A 21846-nucleotide genomic window follows, 5' to 3' on the forward strand; every position below is an offset into this window, starting at 1 on the left:
GTGTAGAAAGGTTAATTTGATTTTATAATTTACTTTCTGAGTATTTTACTGTTGCACTTTTCAAACACAGCAGCTGATGACGACTTGGTAAGACGTCGTAACCGGAAATGATACCACTTGTGTGATAGTAACACACGGCTTACTAAAGTTAATTGCATGCAGGAACCTCGGGACTCTGTAGGATTTGCGGTGGGCATCTATGGAACGGCTATAACTATACGCATGTGTCGTCTTCCCAGTGCTTGCATCTGTACCGTCTATGCGTGAAACATGTAGTAGTTCGGAAGCACCAGGAATATGTCACCAGAAAATATGAAGTGGTGGGTCTCAACAAGACATCCATGCCAATTCTAAGAATCAGGCGCACTGCAGCAGACACGGCAGTTCCGACTAAGACGTGGTAACTGTTGCCTGAGGACAACCGGCGTGTGAATAAAGGTATACAGCGCGATTGTGGACAAAACGACAGAGAGCAGCGTTTTTAGTAGAAGACGATTACTAAGTTTGGAAAGTACATTCTTTTGCACAGAAGTGAACATTACCGAACATGAAGGACACCTTTCAGTGCAGAGATGCTCGTTGACGCGAATTGGAGACAGTTAATTAGCAATCTTATTACTATGGAAAGCACTGGTCGTTAAACCTAAGCATCGGGCTACAATGACGGACAGGAATCCAACTCTGCCTTTCGTGATTAATGCTGTTACAACAGATTCAACTCGTCACCCTCGAGCCTAGATCCTGACTCTGTTTTTTCACCATTTATAATCTACAGATTCAGACACTGAATGAGGTCTGAATGATATTGCTACCGTTGAATTGAGTAAGTAAGAAAGTAGTTTAGTAATGAAGATAAAGTAGGAACGCACGCTGATCCCCATGTCCTACACGGGCCAATATGCCCTCGTCTTCTTCCAACTAAAGAATGGGATCACTCAGCCACAGCTGGATCTATATTTTAATGTGGAATCCCAATCACAGTGATAGGTGACAATTTTCACATACCAAGGCATTACCAACGCTGAAATTTCGTTTCTTCATAGAAAAAAGTCCTAAGATCGGCCGGGGATTAAACCCGACCTCTTGAATTTGTAGCCGTGAGCAAGTCAGCGGATCCGTATCTACTTATACTATATTATATTAACTAACGAATATACAACACCCTGTACTACCTTGTTGATATATATTTGAAGCAAAACATACAGCCTTGAAACTCGCAAATACTGAGTTGTATTTGGAAATAAAATTTACGAAACTATGAACAAATTTCACCAATAAGGTTGACAAAGGTATACAAAAATACTGAACAGTCTCCCATTTGCTGATGACTTTGCTATAGTTTCTGAAAATGTGATACCTGCTGTAATACAAATTAATCTTTTCGAAGAAATAGCCAGCAATTTTTTTAATAGTATTAAAAATGCTCGAAATTTCTGAAAACAGATTGTGACCAAAAAAAAGGTTAAAAACTGAAATATCGTGGGGAGATCATTCAGGAAAATAGTTTGAAAAATCAGCTGTACGGGAAAGAATACATAAACGGGAAGAGCTAAAAATGCCTGTCTAAAATGCAAAAATAAGCCATTACAATGAAGTAGTAAATCGTAATGTCCATATGCAAGCGAATGTCTAGATTGAACTGTTATTTAGATAAATTAGAAATACTAGAAGGAGAATCATTAGGAAAATACACTGAAGCGCCAAAAAACTGGTATAGGCATGCGTATTCAAATACAGATATATGTCAACAGGCAGAACACGACATTGCGGTCAGCAATGCCTATATAAGACGACAAGTGTCTAGCGGAGTTGATAGATCGGTTACTGCTGCTACAATGGCAGCTTATCAAGATTTAAGTGAGTTTGAACGTGTTGTTATAGTCGGCGCACGAGCGATAGGACACAGCATCTCCGAGGTAGCGATGAAGTGGGTATTTTCTCGTAGGACCGTTTCATGAGTGTACCCTGAGTATCAGATATCCGGTAAAACATCAAATCTCCTACATCGCTGCGGCCGGAAAAACGTCCTGCAAGAACGGGACCAACGAAGACTGAAGAGAATCATTCAACGTGACAGAAGTGCAAGCCTTCCGCAAAATTGCTGCAGATTTCAATGTTGGGCCATCAAAAAGTGTCAGCGTGCGAACCATTCAATGAAACATCATCGATATGGGTTATCGGAGCCCAAGGCCCACTCGCGTACCCTTGATGTCTGCAGGACACGAAGTTTTACGCCTCGATTGGGCCCGTCAATACCGACATTGGACTGTTGATGACTGGAAACATGTTGCCTGGTCGGACAAGTCTCGTTTCAAATTATATCGAGCGGATGGACGTGTACGGGTATGGAGATAACCTCATGAATCCATGGAGCCTATATGTCAGCAGGGTACTATTCAAGCTGGTAGAGGCTCTGTAATGGTGTGGGGAGTGTGCAGTTGGAGTGATATGGGACCTTTGATATGTCTAGATACGACAGTGACAGATGACACGTACTTCAGCATTCTGTCTGATCACCTGCATCCATTCGTGTCCACTGTGCATTCCGACGGAATTGGGTTATTCCAGCAGGACAATGAGATACTCCACACGTCCAGAATTGCTATAGAGTGACTCCATGAACACTCTTCTGGCCACCAAAATCAGCTGGCCACCAAAATCCCCAGACATTAACAATATTGAGCGTATCTGTGATGTCTTGTAACGTGCTGTGCAGAAAAGATCTCCACCCCATTATTCTCTTACGTATTTATGGACAGACTGCAGGATTCATGGTGTGCGTTCCCTCCAGCACTACTTCAGACATTAGTCGAGTTCACGTCACGTCGTGCTGCGGCCTTCTGCGTGCTCACGGTGGACCTACACGATATTAGCCAGGTGTACCAGTTTCTTTGGGTCTTCAGTGTATTAGATCCACGAAAAAACTATGGAAGGATGGAAATTACGAATGATGAAATTTATCAAAACACAGAAAACATACCAGACGTAAAAATATCTGTGGGATAAAAAGTCAGCAGAAATATGGATCGAAGCGCTAAAAATTGAATTATAAATACGTGATACAAAAACTGAAGAAATGACTGATGGAAGTGTTCAGGGCAAAACTACTGAATATGGAAGTATTGCAAGGTAGAACAGTGATAAAAACTTGTCTGAAGCGTCCAGAAGACAGGAAGAAAACAGTGAACAGCTGACAGAATGAGGAACTGAAATCGGCAAGTGGTTCTTAGTTGACCCATCCGAGAGGAAGAAAAAGAAGAGTACACAATAAAAGGGTATATTTATAAGATGGGTCCCCGTACGTTCCTCATTACTCTTCATCCAAATATTACCAGCTTTTCCTTTTCTCGTTTAGTGATGTTCAACGTTTGTGAACTGTACATGACTGCTGTGTATATCACTGTGTTATAGATTGTCATCTTAGTGTTCGCTGATACTGATTTTGAGGTGAGCGCCTCCCTGAAGGAATACATGCACTTCATTACCACTATTATTCTTTCCTTGATGTCCGTTTTCGTGCTGTTGTCACTAATAAACCAAGATCCCAAGTATATGAAATGGTGAACTCTCTTAAACCTAGTGCCATCTATCTCACGAAATAGTTCCTGCTCCTGTCCTCTTCCTAACTGCATTAACTCCGTTTAGTACTGATTTACCTTGAACCCAACCTTCTGTGCGTAGTAGTCCACATTTTGATACATTTATTTCGATTCAGGGATTGATTCACTTGTAGTACTAAATCATGCGAGACAATTGAAATTCTCATACATATGTACTCCAACCCTCTCTTGTTGCCAACATTCCCGTATTACTTTCTCTAAGATGACATTGGAAAAACACACATTATGGAATAAAACGGTTCAAGATTAAATGTGTTGGATTTTACTTTTTTTTTACCATGAAGTGAAAAGCTGGCACGGGAGAAACAGAATGTAAGTGGAGATGGCTGACAATTCAGAAGACAACTATAGTGGAAATACTTGCAACTATTTTACTGACAGCGAACGTGTTACAAAACTATGATTCGAGAGATAATGAAGTTGGCGGCTGGAAGTAAAACTGTTCGCTTTATTTATTATGATTAATCATCTCCCTATCAAGTTTTTATCGTAATATACAGTCTATGGTAGTGCAACAAATTCGAAACGTCTCGTTAAGCTTCACGACATATGAAAACAAGTAAAAACTAGCAGTTCCTAGCATGTAAAAGGCTCGTGTTCGAATCCCGAAACGCCCACAGAACTTCTCTCTCGGGGACAGATATCAGTGTTTCGAAGTGCAGACCTTTGCTGAGTTAGGGCTGTAATTCCGGAAATGCCTGGCGTGTTCTGAAAACTTGTAGACCGTATAAAAAAAAGAAACAAACGAACTCCAGGCCTCGGAAGGTCCAACCGTACCGACCGAACGCCGTGTCATCCTCAGACGATAGGCGTCACTGGAGGGGCATGTGGTCAGCACACTGCTGTGCCGGCCGTTGGCAATTCTTGTGATGGGAGCTACTACTTGTCCATCAAGTAGCTCCTTCATTGGCCTCACATGGGCTGAATGCACCCTGCTTGCCAACAGTACTCGGCAGACCCAGACGGTCACCCATCCAAGTGCTAGTCAAGCCCGACAGGAATTAACTTCAGTGATCTGACGGGAACCGGTGTTACCACTGCGGCAAGGCCGCTGACGCAGTGTACAAAATTGCGTTTAAAACTTAGTACTTTTTCTGTAGTGTAAACTTTACACCTGTCACAAAATTTTTCTGTGGAACGCTACCGATAGCTCACTAATCAGGCTGTCAGGAGTCCATCGAAATCAGTACTTCTGCTGATGAAGACGACCCTAGTGTTTCTAACGTCTTTTTCCTTTTTACTTTCACCACATTTCTGAACAAAATATAAACCTTATTGGCTCGCACAGGTCACAGGAACAATGCATTTGTGGCACTCTTTCGAGTTCCTACGCACCAGGGACACACCAGCAGTTGGTGGCAACAAACTTAAGGTCACTAGGAACAGTTCAACGATCGCCCATCCGATTAATTACCTGATTATTCTGTTCTCGAAACCAGTTTTCGTTTGGCGAGCTGGGCTTTACGTAAAGATGCAGCGCTCCACTTCTTTACAATATTAGTAATTTGTAGACATTGGCGGTAACGAAGCAGACGAAGTACTTGCGTATACAGGTTCACTATGATGAGGTGCGATTAAAATGTCGAGTTAGCGGGAAGATGTCACTCTCTTTCAGGCATGGGTGACAGAAAACTGAAATTACTTGACAAGAGGCAGCCCTTGATGTTCTGTAACGAGCCGACGGTCCAAATCTGTTTTACATCAAGATGCATAACGTCATCGCCGAATTTTAAACTCTGTGCCCGTTGTTATAGAAAATGTGATTAACAGGCTCCGCCTTGCAACAAAACATGTTTGATTTCATCCAGACATACTATAATGCAGTACTTGTGTTGTTCGCAAGTACGATGAGGAACTCTGCATCGTACTTCTGAAGAGCATAGGCAGTGCAATATCTTATTTATCCGTCGACACCAGGCAGGCAACTTTAATTAAAATGCCTACCCTGTACGGGAATACACACAATGAGTGTGCGAGTGCAGGTTGAAGCCAAATGTGTGACTACATGTGGAAGTTTGGGTCTGGCCCTGAATAGTGCTCGGATGCCTAATGGTAAGGCGACCGCTCGTGATAAGCGGGAAATACGGGTTCGAGTCGGTGCTGCACAAATTTTCATTGTCATCACTACATTACATAGCCGACTGCCGGCCATATTCGCATATCCGAATGTATTTCACGTCACCCAAACATGTTCCACAAAACGTTGAGAGTTGCTTCACTACAACTACACCGAATGACAATGTTGACAAACACTAACGCTTTCGTCTCCCAATATAATTTTTTCCCCAATGTTACAATGTTACGCCAATTTTTTGCTTCATACAAATTATCTGAGCATAACTTTGTTGCTCATCGCATACTGCATTCATCACGGATCTGTGACCGAGATGGAGAGCCAGTCAAGGAAATAACAAAATGAAATCTAAACGTAAGATACAATACGGCAAAACTGATAGAACCTTTACACTTACACTTTCAGAAAAAAAAACATGCACTGAAGATACCGCAACTGTGGTGAAACATTTGTGAATGATAAAGACATAAATGTATGTAGCTAAAAGCTTGACCCATTTAAGACCCAAGATGAATACATTTAAACTACTCATATTGGAATTCACAGCCAATGCAGCTGCTAGTGAAGTTTTCATAAAATACACCATCCAAGGAACAACCACCTACTGGAAAGATACTACGAACCTTTCCATTTATATTAAAAGTGCTGATAAATAAGTTTTTCTGAACATATTCGCAGTATCTAATACCTGTTTCTGTGTGTAAATAAAAGTCGTTCTGCTTGCCCGCTATTCGATTTTCTCTTCTTTTATTTACTGGCTATTCACAGTCACAATTTTCTGTGGTCCCTTCGTCACTTCTATGCACGGATGTAACCTGTACTCTGTCGCCCTACACTGCCCAGTGTAGCCCATTACGAACATTTACTTGAAAATCTCAAAATTTCCACTTCAAGTTTAACAAGAACGTTCTTAAACGCGTGTTTTCTGTTTGCCGTTCGAAACGAATCAGGTAATCGTTATCAAGTAAAAAAAAAAATTAAGAAACTTATGTTCAACGAATTTTTACTAACAAAAAATAATCTTCGGCGCATTGGAGGAGATGTCATGAACAGTTTTCGATGTATATTACTGACTGACGGTATCCACAACGATACTCCTCCATACTATCACAAACACACACTTGAAGACTGCTATTCTTTAAACTCACTACCTCTGGTCACAATGTAACATATCATTCCTTGGCCGTGCCTGTGTGGCCTTTCTTTAGCCGTTGTCTACGAGAGAATCGTGTTTCTGTATGAAGGGGGCTTGCTTCGGCCTGGAGCAGATGGGCCGGGTTTTCCTCCAGTCCTCCTGAATGGGCTGTGACTGGATCCTTCAAGGCGGATTTTAAGGGCAGGTATTTCCCCAGTGACGGGTGGTGTATTCAGCGTCCGTTCCAGAAACAGTTCTTAATGCCCTGCCAGCAGACAGAGGCTCACAGAAGCGCTATAAGAAGGAAACGGTCAATGAGAATGCCTACATTCTGCTCCTAATTCTAATTTGCTGAAATGCCTATACTTTAAATAATAGGCTCGTTCGAGTAACGGTTGCAACTTTTGGAATCGCGCGAACGCGTCCAAGGAGATATTTTCACCCAGTTCCAGCGGTTTTTTACTGGCCTAAAGTTGTTCCGAGTGGCGGCCATTGGATGGTTACAACTAGTTTCGACCACCAGAGGAATTTCTTCTAGTGACTCCAAAGCGTTTAATAACCTCGTTCCAAAGAGATAAGCCTGTACATGCGCAAATCTTTTTGTGTTCAGTATCGCAGTATCGTTGAAGAAAATAAGTACATACTACGTTCCTGCTAGCAAGCTGAAGAGAGGGTACATCTTATCCATTTGAAATTTTAATGCATCCTTCTGCAATTTTATTCACTTCAGAGATTTTTCTGCAGAAATGTGTTGTATAATATACTACATGAATCCTGGGGTATTGAAAGCAAAAGGATCTCACTATCCACTGTTGGATTCACTTACAAAATGAATAACTTACTCTCTTGTATAAATGGATCGGATAACAAGAGCGGATAACTGTGGCTCACATACGTTACTCGTTGCCGTTAATGACATGCACACAATAACTTGGCTCGCTTTAGAGGTGAGGTGGCATAGAAATCTGTACGTTCGACTGTTACACATACATTAGTGGAATTAAGTTGCATAACAGATTCATAACCACAGGACGCACTGTAGCCACTCCCTAGCAACTAAATCTGTAATAGTTTTTCGTGCAATCGGATTATTTCCAGCATTTGTAATGTTTGGGCATTTACTGCATTGTAGTTTATTAACATTGGTTCAAAAATGGTTCAAATGGCTCTGAGCACTATGGACTTAACTTCTGAGGTCATCAGTCTATTAACATTGGTACTAATTACCTTCTATGTATTGTCAATTAGCAACAAAATTTGTTTTACCAAAATCAATGAGACAATCTTATCAAATTTTTCATGATATGCATATAATCAAAAATAGTAAAAAAGAAACAGGATATTAACGAGGAAAGTGGTGTCAGGAATAATTCACAATTTTTTCAATTAACTTCCTGGATCACTGCTGCTCCAAGAAGTGGTGCTCAAAAATAGGAAGCAGAAATATTTGACTCAATTTCATTCATTATAAATGATGTTTTTGGAAAGCCTGCACCTGTGTAATTAATTACTTAAACACTGAAACACTGCTCCTATTAAGTATTTTCTCATGCTTACAAGACGCGTTTCGAGAATTTCTCATTGTCATGATCAAATATTTACCCAAGTATCTATTTTCTGCGTTGTTCTGCCTCCCTTCCAATAAAGTCGTCTTTTTCACGTAATAAGGTACTGTATGTCCTACACACACGCAAATCATTTATCATACCGTTTGTAAAATTTCACACAGGGTGTGTGCTTTTCGACACTGTGGAGGACGCACAGCACCTTATTACATCAAAAAGACGATACAGTACAGTGGAACAGAGGGAAAACACACATACAAACATCACACATAACACGTAAGTAAATATTTGCACTCGCCAATGACAAATTCTCGAAGCGCCTAGTGCCAAACATAAGAAAAATACGTACATGGTGCAGTGTTTCATCATTCAAATCAGAGACGTTTGAGCAACACGAAGAGAGCCTCTCACACATTGCTAAAACGCATTGTTCTGTTGCACCGCTTTGCTAACTTCTGCCTCCATTCTAAATCTCCATTACCACACTTTCTGGACATTTAAAGTTATCCACAATTTCAATATCTTGTCCTTTAATATTAAATTGTCCCTTGCCTTCTCTGTCTCCTCTGGTTACCACCGTATTCTTGCTTTTCTACACACTGCATTTCATTCCGCATTGCTGGAGTTGTTTATTTTTTTCATTTAAGATATCGATTTGTTCTTGGGCATCCCTACTGTTGGTTTCCCACACCACAATATCATTGTAAACAGCAATGACGTCATCGTTCTTCCTCTACGAGCTTCTTCGTCTCTTCCACTATTTCATCCATCACGACTATAAATAATAATAATACTGACACCACACTTACTTGTCTAAACCCTGTAACATTCCTAAACCGATCAATTCTTGCAACTTGGATCTGGACAGAGCTGAAAAATTTGTCATAGTTGCTTGAAGAGCTTCAGTTGCTGGTTTTGCTTCCCTTTCTCTCCAAAGTTACCTAAACCTTTTCTCTGGGGACACTAAGCCTTCACTAACAACGGGACCACACGGCAAACGAATTTTTGTAATTTTTTATATTTATGGTACGTGAAGTTATACGTCTCCCAAAACAATTCGATGTAACTCTCAAAAGTTCTCGAGAAAATCGACTTTGATGATTTCCAATGATGTTTAATATACTAAAACAAGGTACATATTTTTCGACGAGCAGTGTGGCGTTGTGGTAGACTACTTGCTCGCTGTTTGGGGTGCGTGGGTTCGATTCCAGATGGAACGAAATTTTTAAAGAAAGATGCATGTTCTACGAACATTTCCGTGAAGCGTAATCGCTTCATCAAATCTCATTTCGGTCATTACTTTTTTTTGTTCAGTTCAAATACCTGCGTTATTCAAACATAAAGTTCATAAAAATATGCTAAATTAACACATCTGCCATTTTTATGAAAAATGCCGTCTTCTTATTTCTTATTATATACTGTACACAAAAATCCAGTTTTCATCGCAAACAAAAATTCTTAATTACCGATCTTTTTATCAAAGATTGTTGATCAATAATGTACAACTTTAGAAAATTATAAATTAATTTCATCTTTTTGTATTTTACACTTAACGTAAACGCTCACGAGACATGCTCCTTTGTTTAAAAATTGATTCCTCCAGGATTAGAACCATCCCAGCGTATCGGGTGAGCTCTCTACCACATAGTCACTAAGCTTGCCGAAAGAATACCACTTCAGTTTAGCATTTAAAAACGGTCGGAAAACTTCAGAGTCGATTTTCTCGAGAATTTTAGAGAGTTGCATCGAACTTCTTTGGGATCAGTTCTGTGCTTCACGCACCATAAATATAAAAAAAATACAAAAATCCGATTGCCGTGGTCCTCTTGTACGTCAGGAAATGTCATCAACAGACCTTTCCTGTACTCCCAATGTCTTTGCATCAACTGCCTCACACTCAAGATTGGGTCTACTGTTGATCTACCTTGTCAAAAATCATATCCCTCCTCTTCTAACTGACCTTCCAATCTTTCCCTCATTCTCCATTACTTTTGCTACTTGTGATGCGATTGTGATCCCTCCATAGTTAACTCATACTTTTCTGTATCCCTTCTTGAACAGTGAAATAATTACTCCATTCCTCCGTTCTTCAGGCACACACTTTTGAGTTTATATGCGTTTTAACAATCTCTATAACCACTGTAACCCAGTAGGTCCAGCTGCCTTTATCATCTCCACACTTATTTAATCTAAAGATATGGGGCGATAAATCTGTCGTGATATTCTCTTGTAACTACAAGGTACACGTGACTGAACGTACATTCACTCGAATCTGTCCTGTAGTCTTAAGGAGGGGTGTAAGTGTTTCATTAGTTTTGGATGTATATCCTACATCAATGCTGTCAGCTTATACAGCAAATAATGTTACCAAATGTGCATCCTACATCTATACTGTTAATTTATGAGACAAATTATGTCGCTAAAGGAGAAAGCACTGTCGAATTTCGAGAACGAGAAAAATTTCACTACCGGGAATTTTTGCAGTATTGCAGTCTGAAGCCCACAACTTGAGTGTCAAAGTTCCTGACTCAGCTATTGAAAGCTCAGTCATTTCACGAAAAAAACACGATAGTTCAGACACTAAGGCAGTAGTTATTCCCTTCTCCAATCCCCGATAAATTATTTCAGTCCTCAGTTTCTAATGACGTAGCAAACGACGACAATTTAACCTGAGTAGCTAACAACATGACCATCATTTACACAGATATAATATTTCTGCGGCATACCACTTGCTATTGATACCGAGCCTACTCGCGCAATATGTGCGTAATTTGAAAGCCAAGGCCCTGTGAATAACGTAATAACAAAGTGAGTACATGAGACAAGCGGAAACTGTCTTGCCCTTTCCGGGACATGCTCGTACTTCTTATTCTACGGCAAGCTGTGAATTATCAAGCCCGGCGTACAACCTGCCAGGCTAACCACCTGTCGATATTTTACGCCAGGATGGGTATCCGGCCAAAGGAATGCGTGGTCGGCTATCAGCGAACGCTCGCTCACCATTTGCAGACACTGCAAATGCCGTGAAAAGGCTGAGAATAGCAGAAAAGAGCAGACGAACGCAGATCTGCCGATAATCGTTCTGTTTTAGAAGAGTTTCTGTGTCACGAAGGGCATGTTCAATGATGGATAAATAATATGCAAAATTTTATTTTCACGCCGAAGAGTAGTTCGACTAATAACTAACGGTATTCGTACCAAGTCGTGCAGAAATAGAGCGAAACTGAGCCACTGGTGAATTATGTTACGACATTATTAAGCTGCGAATTCAGTAGTTTAAGAAATGCTTTGTACAAGGAACAGTTTCCTTATATTCAAGTACTAGCAATCACGGGAATGCATCGCAATTGCCAAATACTTAAGGGAATTGGATGTCCGTCCTCATCTCCGTTTCTCCCCTTCTGTCTGTCCACCTCTTTGTTCGTTTCCTCCTCTTTCCCCTTTATCTATCCATCAACTTCTCCTCTCACTCTCTGTTGTTCTCCTTCGCCCCCCTCCCTCTGTCGATCTCCTCCTTTTCCCTCTTTATGTTCATTTCCTGTCCCCTCTCCGTCCACTTCTTCTCCCACCCTCTCTCTTAATCTTAGCCTTGTTTTTTGAGGTTACAAAGGAAACATTGATTAAAATTGGGCTCGCTGGGTAAATCGGTTGATATCATTGGTATACGGGGTACGAGAGAAACATCTGCAGCTACAGGATCTGTGAGGATAGTAGCTTCAACTACAACATTTCACATGGTTTTAATCAGCGTCTATGTAGGATTACAAAGTTTCCGATGTTTCAGATTCCATAGTTATACTGTAACCGTAAGCCGGTAAGTTGTTAATATAACACTCCTGTTTTCTTTTGAAACCGACTACGAGCAATGAAACGAAACAGCACATTGTTGTGGGTGCAAATTTTGTTTAAAAGCATATACAAGGAGAAATAATATATACAGGAGAAATAATATGTCTAATGGTTTAAATGTCCTGATATCGTAGTTAAAATTGAAAGCAACAAAGAAAAATAAACCACACGTTTTCACAGCAAAGAACAGCATAACGTAACATCTTTTTCCCTCGGTGCCATTTTTAAAAGAAAACATGTACAGAGTTGTTGAAAAAACTTTGTAGCCTATGACTGGCTGAAGGTTTATTTGAGCAATGTGCAAAAATTTTAAGCAAATCGATCAAGAACTTTTCGAGATTTTTACCAACAACGTTTGCCTATTGTATACAGTCTAGGATTGTCCAAATTTTGTTAGAGTACGTGTGAAAATTTGAAGTAATTAGATAAAGAATTTTTCGAGATTTTTCCTAACAATGTCTTTTCCTCATGTATAACATATATATTTATTTACAGTACATAATTTAAAAATTTGTAGCCTTCATCTGTCCGAACGTTTCGTTAGTATCGTGTAAAAAATTTGAAGTGAATCGGTCAGGAACATTTCGAGATTTCTGGTAACAACGTCGAACAACGCCTTGTCCTTACATATTAGTACATATATACCTACGTACATTAAAACATGTATAGCCTATATCCATCCAAATGTTTATTAGAGTGCTATATAAAAATCTGAAGTAAATTGGACAAGACCTTTTCCAGATTTTTGCCAATGTTGCCTATGTCCGTTCAAACGTTTGTCAGAAGACAGTGAAAAAATTACGAAGTTGCATGAATGTGGTGCCATCTATTAATTATTTACGAAGAGTTTGAAAACACTGCATTTATTAAGTAGTCGTTTGACTGCGGATGGAAAAAAAATGTATTCGAAAATAGATACTCATGGCATTGCGAAGTACCTGCTGTAATCCGAATTTTCTGAGCGAAAGGATCTGCAACTGCTCTAATCCACCAGGAGTTGTGCCCTGTTAATGGGTTTAGTAACGAGACAGAAAGTTAAAAGTGGCCGTACAAATATGCATGACGAAAAGCGGATGGCTGGCTCAGTACCCCGACCGATGAATGTTGCAACAAGTAGATAAAAAACTGTGATATGATCGAGGATTGGTGCTCAGGCTGGTATAAATTTCTCGTTTTGGGCGCACCACTATGTACACACTTGTCTCGTAAATGCTCGAACATCACAAATTGTTTGCAACGTGGCTACCGAAAATGCACACCGACCAACACAAAGAGCAAAGAACGTCAAGGAGACGAGCGTTTTTTTTTAGCGCTATCGACAAGACTGACCTGTTTTACCATATTGTTACGACTGATGATATGTGGACATTCCACACTTGGTGGACAGAATTTTGAAGATGGTGTGGAACTGAAGACCACTGTTGTCAAGTAGTTCAATATCCAAGCGTATTATTTTCATGCAGATGGACTGAATATGCTAGTGCAACGTTATGAAAAGTGCTTCGAAGTGAACAGCTTTTACATGGAAAATTGAAAGAGGTTTGTTAGGAAACTAAAACCGCCAGTAAAAGTGAATAGAAGCAATCAAAACGAATACATTTTTTAAAAGACCTAAGTCCCCTTTTATTCATATACGCCTACTATCTTCTTTAGCTTTTACTTCAATCTAATTTGTTCATGCAGGTGACCGTCAAACAGTTTTGCTCAGGAGCCAATACTGATATGGTGGTGCGACTTCTCGGGTCGCAAATGTATGAATCTTATTATTAATACGTAAGCAACCTACATTGGCATGTCCCAAACAGACTAGAAATAACGGGGACGCGCAAGTTGACCGCTCCCCCGCCAAGTATTGTTCGTTAAAAGTCGGCAATATTCGGAATACTTCGTTTCTACTGTTCTCTATTTTCAATTGCTGCTGCCCTGAGCGATTCCAAAGTAGACACACTGAAATTTCCTGAAGAAGTGTTGTCCGTCTGAGAGGGCGATTAACTGATTAACAACAGTAACTGTACTTAAATGTATTATTCAATATGAGACACGATTACAGATGGTTATTAAATTCTGAGAATGCTATTTTTCTTCTACTTATTGCGTTATATTACAACGGCTTTAATTTAATTTCATATCCTTCGTTAAAAATATGGACCACATCTGAAAATTACCGTCTCTACGGGGTGTCCATAAAGTTAGGGGACACAGGGAATTGTTACAAATAACAACACAGAACATTTAGTCACTTTCATGTTATAAGTATTATTTTCAACACGATCTCCGTGCTTTTCAATGCATAATTTGATGCGCTTTGCAAGATTAAGGTGAACAACATGGGATAGGTCTGCATTATCGATTTTCGCACATGGACTGGTAATACGTTCATTAAGGTGGTTTAAATTCATAATCTTCATTGAGCATACATCACAAACAGAAATAAATTAATATTTATTATTATTATTATTATTATTATTATTTTCGATTATTCCCTTTTGAGAAAGCGACTGAACTTGAGTAGTCATGATTTCTTCTTCTTTCTTCCCAAATTCTCTTCATACGTTCACTGTGTTCTCTCTTGCGTTCTTCCGACTATCTTTTTCCCGTTCTGTTCTCCTTATGTTCTTGTTTAAGTGTGTGTTTCTGTATGATGTTTCTAAACTGTTCTCTATTGTTTATATTGTCTTGTGTGATCCCCAGTTCTTTAATGTCTTCTTCTGCTTCAGTGCTCCACTTTGTCTTGTTTTTGCTCTTGTTTAGTATCTCAAAGATACGTCTTGTGAGCCTACTTTTATTCATCCTGCTGATATGTCCATAAAATTTCATCCCTTTCTTTCTAATGGTGTCTGTTATTGTTTCTACGTCTTTGTAAATCTCTCTAGTTGGCCTCTTGATATAAATTCCTTCCCGAAACACTGGTCCATATATTTTCCTCAAAATTTTTCTTTTCTGCTTCTCAATCACTGTAGTTTCTGCAGCATAAAGTGCTTCTGGTAGTACTACTGTGTTGTAATGCCTTAGTATCGCATTGACAGAAATAGATTTCTTATCATAGTGATCCACGTGAGCTTATATGCTATTTGTAATCTGGAGATTCTATCTTTATTGGCTATTGAGTTCAGTCCTGATGGTTGGATTCTCTCTCCCAGATATCTGAAGTGGGCAACTTGTGCCACTTATCCGTACTGAGTTGTGATGTGGAGATTATCTACAGGTTTGTTTTCCATATGCTGTTTTCTCGTAGGAGATTTGTAGCCCAATTTTCTGTGAGATTTCGTGTAGTTTTTGCAATGCAAGTTTAGCTTCCTCTCTATTGTTCGTTAGAATGGCAAGATCGTCCTCGAAAGCCAGACACTTCATCCTAATTCTCTGCTCTTTTTTAATCCCAAGCTGAATTCCTTTATTAATATTTATTAGTATTTATGAAATACAGAATTTTTATTAGCATTCCCTATGTACTCAGAGTTTCTGGACACCCTGTTTAATGGGCATTCACGAATCCTTGTTACTTCCGTGTCAACATTTAGACCATAGTAGCGGACTGGTCCGAGTCGCGCATGTCCGTGAGGTGACAGTAGAGGAAGACAAACAGTAACATGTTACGCCGCTCATGTCTTCTAAACCTGCTATAGCTGCGTTGCTTCAAGGCGTTGGTTACACCTCTGCCCCTGAGGTAAACATGCAGCTTTACTTTGCTCAAAGCGGAAGTCACCAACGTGAATTAAAATTAGGCGCATCTTAAAACATTATTGCACCTGAATTTTTGTTTATTACGGAACAGTTACGTTAGTTAACGTTAACGTCAGGGATGCTGTTTTTGAATTTGGCTGCTAGTGACTAGATGCCCATAATTACAACACATTGCAGAGAACAAAAGGCAAAGGGCCGCACGAATACTTTGTACGGGCCACAGTTTGGCGACCACTTGTTTACGTTAATAGCATGTTTAGCTTCCTACTGCAGGTAGTAAAGCATAGCAATAATTGAATGCATTGTCAAAATTCAAATGCACATTTAACTGAAGTTTCTCATCTTAGGAAAATAGAAGGAACGATCTATATTTAACTTGAAAAAAGTTTTTGTACTGAATATAGCAATAATTAATATTTATCATTTACGACCGGATTCTACAGTTGAAATTGCCATTTTCCGATCTTCAAAAAACTTTTGGTTATAAATCGTGTTCCCTTATGAGTCTGTCACTGATGCCATGTCGTATTTACGGTGGAGACTATACAGCACATTATAGAAAGATTTGTCAAGAGTAAAACCATAAACAGATGCTTAAAAGTATGTATAATGTTCTGTGTATTCTCCACCATAATGACGACATGGTATGAGTGATAACTCATAATGGAACACAATTTACAACGAAAAGTTTTTTGAAGATCAGAAAATGGCAATTTCAACTGTCGAAACCGGTCGTTAATAATAGATATTAATTAGTGCGACCTTGGCTATAAAAATCTTTTTTCAAATGCACGTTTAGTTTCGTCGAAATTGTATTACCATGAAAATATTATCGGTATAGAACGGTATTTGTGCAGCGTATGATCTCTTGAGAGATAAACAATTGCGACTATAAACGAATTAAGCTACAGAATTTCGACAAAGCCACCAGGAGCAGACGTTATGAATGTTGTGTATCTGCTAGGGGAGATGGTAGTGTCGTCGTGCGACTGATGGTTCTATTCCATTGTAACCCAATCACTAAAGGGCGACATGTCTAAAAGCTGAACGAACCAGGACGTAATGAGTGGCTGTTGTGCGCGGTAAAGCATTTGGTCATTCCTACAAAAATGTACTGGAGTAGTGGGACGTACTAGAGGCTTGGTTGGTTGGCTTAGGGGATGGGACCAGACAGCGAGATCATCGGTCCCACCAGAATGATTAGGGAACGATGAGGAAAGAAGTCGACCGCCTCTTTCAAAAGGAACCATTCCGGCATTTGCCTGAAGCGATTTAAGGAAATCACCGAATACCAAAATCAGCATGGTCGGACGGGTTTGAACCGTGGTAGAGGCTTGGTATGATTTTCGCTATACAAATTGCTAAACTCAACGACGTGATTTTCGTAGCACTCATCATTACAGATCATGCCCAACAGCGATCATGCTTGTTGGGTAAATGTACAAGAAGTAAGTTCTTTGGAGTATTGCGCCTCAAACTGTGACAATGCACGTATAAGATAATACTTCACAGAACGTTATGTTACAAAACGTATTCTGTAAGAACGTACTGGAGAACCGACGGGTGTACTGTCGCAACATCACACAGAATGCCAACAGTGCCCTCTTCTAACTCTGACAGCAGAAAATATCGATATGCGTCACCTAGGGACGTTGTGGACATCCTAGTCTTAGCTGTTTGGAATATCCATGTGTTATTCGGAGCACAGCAGTTATGGACACCCTGCTAAACAGGCATTTCGCTCAATGAACGTACAACGAATGTTTTGAGGCTGTCAGTGTACCAAACCAAAGGCTTAACACGAACTTCCTGTCGACACCGAGGTAAACAAATGAGTAATAATGCAGTGGGCCATGAAGAGTCGGGAAACAACCGCGCTTATATTGAACGAAACATCTTAGTACAAACCTGAACCGAGTAGGGAAAGTACGGTAGACCTACATCTACGTCTACATGGATACTCTGCGAATCACATTTAAGTGCCTGGCATCGAACCACCTTCACAATTCTCTATTATTCCAATGAACGAACACCTATATCTTTCCGTATGAGTTCTGATTTCCTTTATTTCATCGTGGTGATAGTTTCTCCCTATGTAGGTCGGTGTCAAAATATTTTCACATTCGGAGGAGAAAGTTGGTGATTGTAACGTCATGAGAAGATTCTGTCGCAACGAAAAACGCCTTCCTTTTAATTATGTCCATCCCAAATCCTGAATCATTTCAGTGACACTCTCTCCTATATTTCACGATAATACAAAACGTGCTGCCCTCCTTTGAACTTTTTCGATGTACTCCGTCAGTCCTATCTCGTAAGGATCCAACACAGCGCAGCAGTATTCTAAAAAAAAAATGATTGTTGGCATTGTTGGCCGCCGTATTGCAAGTCCTTTTTAGTTGACGCCACTTCGGCGACTTGCGGGTCAATGATGATGGACACACAACACTCAGTCCCCTGCCGGAAATCGAACCCGAACCCCCTGCGTGGTAGGCGGAAACGCTACGACGGCGGACTAGCCATATTCTAAAAGAGGACGGACAAGCGTAGTGTAGGCAATCTCCTTAGTAGATCTGTTACATTTTCTAAGTGTCCTGCCAATAAAACGCAGACTATGGTTAGCCTTCCGAATAACATTTCCTATGTGTTCATTTCATTCAAGTTGCTCGTAATTGTAATTCCTGGGTATTTAGTTCAATTTATGGCCTTTAGATTTGACTGATTTATCGTGTAACCAAAGTTTAAAGAATTCCTTTTAGCACTCATGTGGATGACCTCACACTTTTCGTTATTTAGGGTCAACTGCCAATTTTAGCACCATTCAGATATCTTTTCCAAATCGTTTTGCAATTTGTTTTGATCTTCTGATGACTTTATTAGTCGATAAAGGACAGTGTCATCTGCAAACAACCTAAGACGGCTGCTCAGATTGTCTCCCAAATCGTTTATATAGGTAAGGAACAGAAAAGGGCCTCTAACTCTACCTTGCGGAATGCCAGAAATCACTTCTGTTTTACTCCATGACTTTCCGTCAATTACTACGAACTGTGACCTCTCTGACAGGAAACCAAAATCCAGTCACATAACTGAGATGATATTCCATAAGCACGCAATTTCACCACAAGCCGCTTGTGTGGTACGGTGTTAAAAGCCTTTCGGAAATACAGAAATATGGAAGCGATCTGAAACCCCTTGTCAATAGCTCTCAACATTTCCTGCGAATAAAGAGCTAGTTGTGTTTCACAAGAACGATGTTTTCTAAACCCATGGTGACAGTGTGTCAATAGAGTTTTCTTCGAGGTAATTCATAATGTGCGAACACAACGTATGTTCCAAAATCCCGCTGCATATCGACGTTAATGATATGGGTCTGTAATGAAGTGGATTACTCCTACTATCTTTCTTGAATGTTGGCGTGACCTGTGCAACTTTCCAGTCTTTGGGTACGGATCTTTCGTCGAGCGAACGGTTGTATATGATTGTTAAGTATGGAGTTATTGCATCAGCATTCTCTGAAAGGAATCTAATTGGTATACAGTCTAGACCAGAAGACTTGTGTTTATTAAGTGATTTAAGTTGCTTCACTACTCCGAGGATATCTACTTCTACGTTACTCATGTTGGCAGCTGTTCTCGATTCGAATTCTGAAATATTTACTTCGTCTTCTTTTGTGAAGGCATGAAGATGATCCGACGCAGATCTGAATGCTGCTCCTCTTGAATGTTAAATTACGTGTACTCTGAATTGGGCCATCTGCTTCGGTGGCCCATATCATAGTAAATAATGGTTAACGCTCGCATTCTGCACCTTTATTAATCCATGCGAAAGTACAGGAATGTATGATTTTCATTCCTTATAGAAGACTACGATTTTTCATCACTGGAATGACATCAAAGATACGAAGCGCCATAGCACAATCAAAATGTATTATAGTTTAATCACGAATTTTATGTCGATTTCAACTAAGTGAGCCTTGTCAATATCAGCCATGAACATAAAAATATTATCGAAGGAAGCAAAGGTAAGGCAACGCAAAACTTTCCACTGACTGGAGACACAATGCCTCGGATTCGCTGCAAGTTCTGCACCAGGTGTTTCAACACTTTCCCAGTTACTTAAAACAAAGGAAGTGGCATCTACATCTATACTCTGTAAACCACTGGTGTGCGCGGGATAGGGCACTTCTCATTCTACCAAATACGAGGGTCCCTTCCCATTGCATTCGCATGTGAAGCGCGAGCGCTCCGGCCGCAGCGACGAGTGGAGCCGAAGGGCGAGTTGGAAGAGGACAATGAAGGCTGCAGCCGGACGTCGCTAGAGCAACGCAGTCGCCTCTTCACAAACCAGCCCGTTTGCTGAAAATACTACTTGCGTCCTATTAGATTTACGTTCTGTGTTAGGAAAACTATAATGTCTACGCACTTGGAAAAAAAAGAGAAGAAGAAGAGTGGAGAAGCCAAATCTTTTAATGCCGAATGGGAATTGCTATACTTTTCGTATCGTTTGAAGCCCATGTAAAGTGCTTAATATGCCACTGCACTCTTATGAGCTGGGAAAACTCTTATTGAAACGTCATTACAACACCAACCACAAAGACAATATGATGCACTTGTCTTCTCCCAAAAGACAGCGAAAGCTGGGTGAAATGAAAGGGGCCATTAGGAAAGAAACTGAGTTAAAGGTAAGAAAAGCAGTTATAAAAAATTATCTGAATTCATTGTCACAACGCAAGAGGAGAATTGTTTGGAAGACGGGATTGATTCTATCAAACAAAAATAAAAAGTTATAAAAAAAAAACAGGTTCAAGATAATGACAGGTAACATTTACCAGACCTCTGCGCAGTAATGTGTGGACCAGATACGACTGACTACGTTTTAGTAATTGAAACATATCATTACGAGTTCCGAAAGAGATTGCAAGACTTAACAGGACTGAAGAGGATTTAGGTTTGTCAGACGAAAGACGGATTAAAGATTTATTTGTCAGACCGTTCTCACTAATAGACTTTTATAAAATGTTACCCCAAGAACAGTACCCTCAACTGAACAGACAAGCTATTACAGTTATTTCAATTTTTCGTGCAACATACGTGTACAAATGCTTTTTTTTCTGTTATGAAAGTGACAAAGCCACGCCAACGTTTGGGTTTAACTGATTTTAATCTGCGTAAATCCATGCGTTTCACTATCACGAACCATAGTTCTAGTTATATTACATACTCTAAGATTGAAGTGTGTATCAATTTATAAACATTACAATTCAATGTTAAATGACTGTGTAAAACACTCTTTTTAGTTCTGATCACGTATTAGCACTATCTAATGTACTTATTTAATTAAGCAATACAATCCATTGCTTCAGCAGAAAAGTATCCTGCAATATTCGCCTCTTAGAAGTAGTTGCAAAAACACTTTGACCCAATTTTCCCGCGCGTGCAACCTTCGGCATGTAACAGTCTCAATTCACATACCCTCTCGGAAGCCGGAGCGTTGGGCAGACTCGGCAGGCTCACGGAGCGAGAGACGTCTCTCGGAGTGCGTATCTGAGCCAGGCCTGCTCTGAAGCCTCCCTGCGCGCCACAGAAGCTGTAATCTTGGATGCAATACGTAAGGGGTTGTAGTACATTCCTATATTCCTCACTTAAAACTGGCTTTTCAAATTTTATAGACTTTCGCTGAATAGCTGACATATACCATCAATCATCTGCCAGTATACAACCATGCAAGCATTTCTGTGACACCCTTGCGTCGCCCAAGCGGACCTGAGACCATTCGTGCTGCCCTTCTTTGTAAGTGCTATTTAGTATAGGCCTCATGTGTGTTTTGTAACCAATCTCCTTCTGCAGGCTGACTGAATTTTTCCAGACTCCTACTGATGAACCAGAGTCTGCTACTGGATTTATGTACCACCATTGTTCCATTTCA

General features: G+C 40.1%; 1 protein-coding gene and 1 pseudogene across 1 annotated transcript in view; both read right to left on the minus strand.

Moving 5' to 3' along the window:
- LOC126199648 (neurogenic protein mastermind-like) overlaps window positions 1-21846 on the minus strand; it is a gene marked incomplete at its 3' end in the record, with an annotated part of 416388 nt that overhangs the window by 339786 nt on the left and 54756 nt on the right. The window lies entirely within an intron of this gene.
- Window positions 4558-4676, minus strand: LOC126199864 (5S ribosomal RNA; annotated as a pseudogene).

This window comes from Schistocerca nitens, chromosome 8, assembly GCF_023898315.1.
Source record: "Schistocerca nitens isolate TAMUIC-IGC-003100 chromosome 8, iqSchNite1.1, whole genome shotgun sequence".
In the NCBI taxonomy this organism is placed as follows: Eukaryota; Metazoa; Arthropoda; class Insecta; order Orthoptera; family Acrididae; genus Schistocerca; species Schistocerca nitens.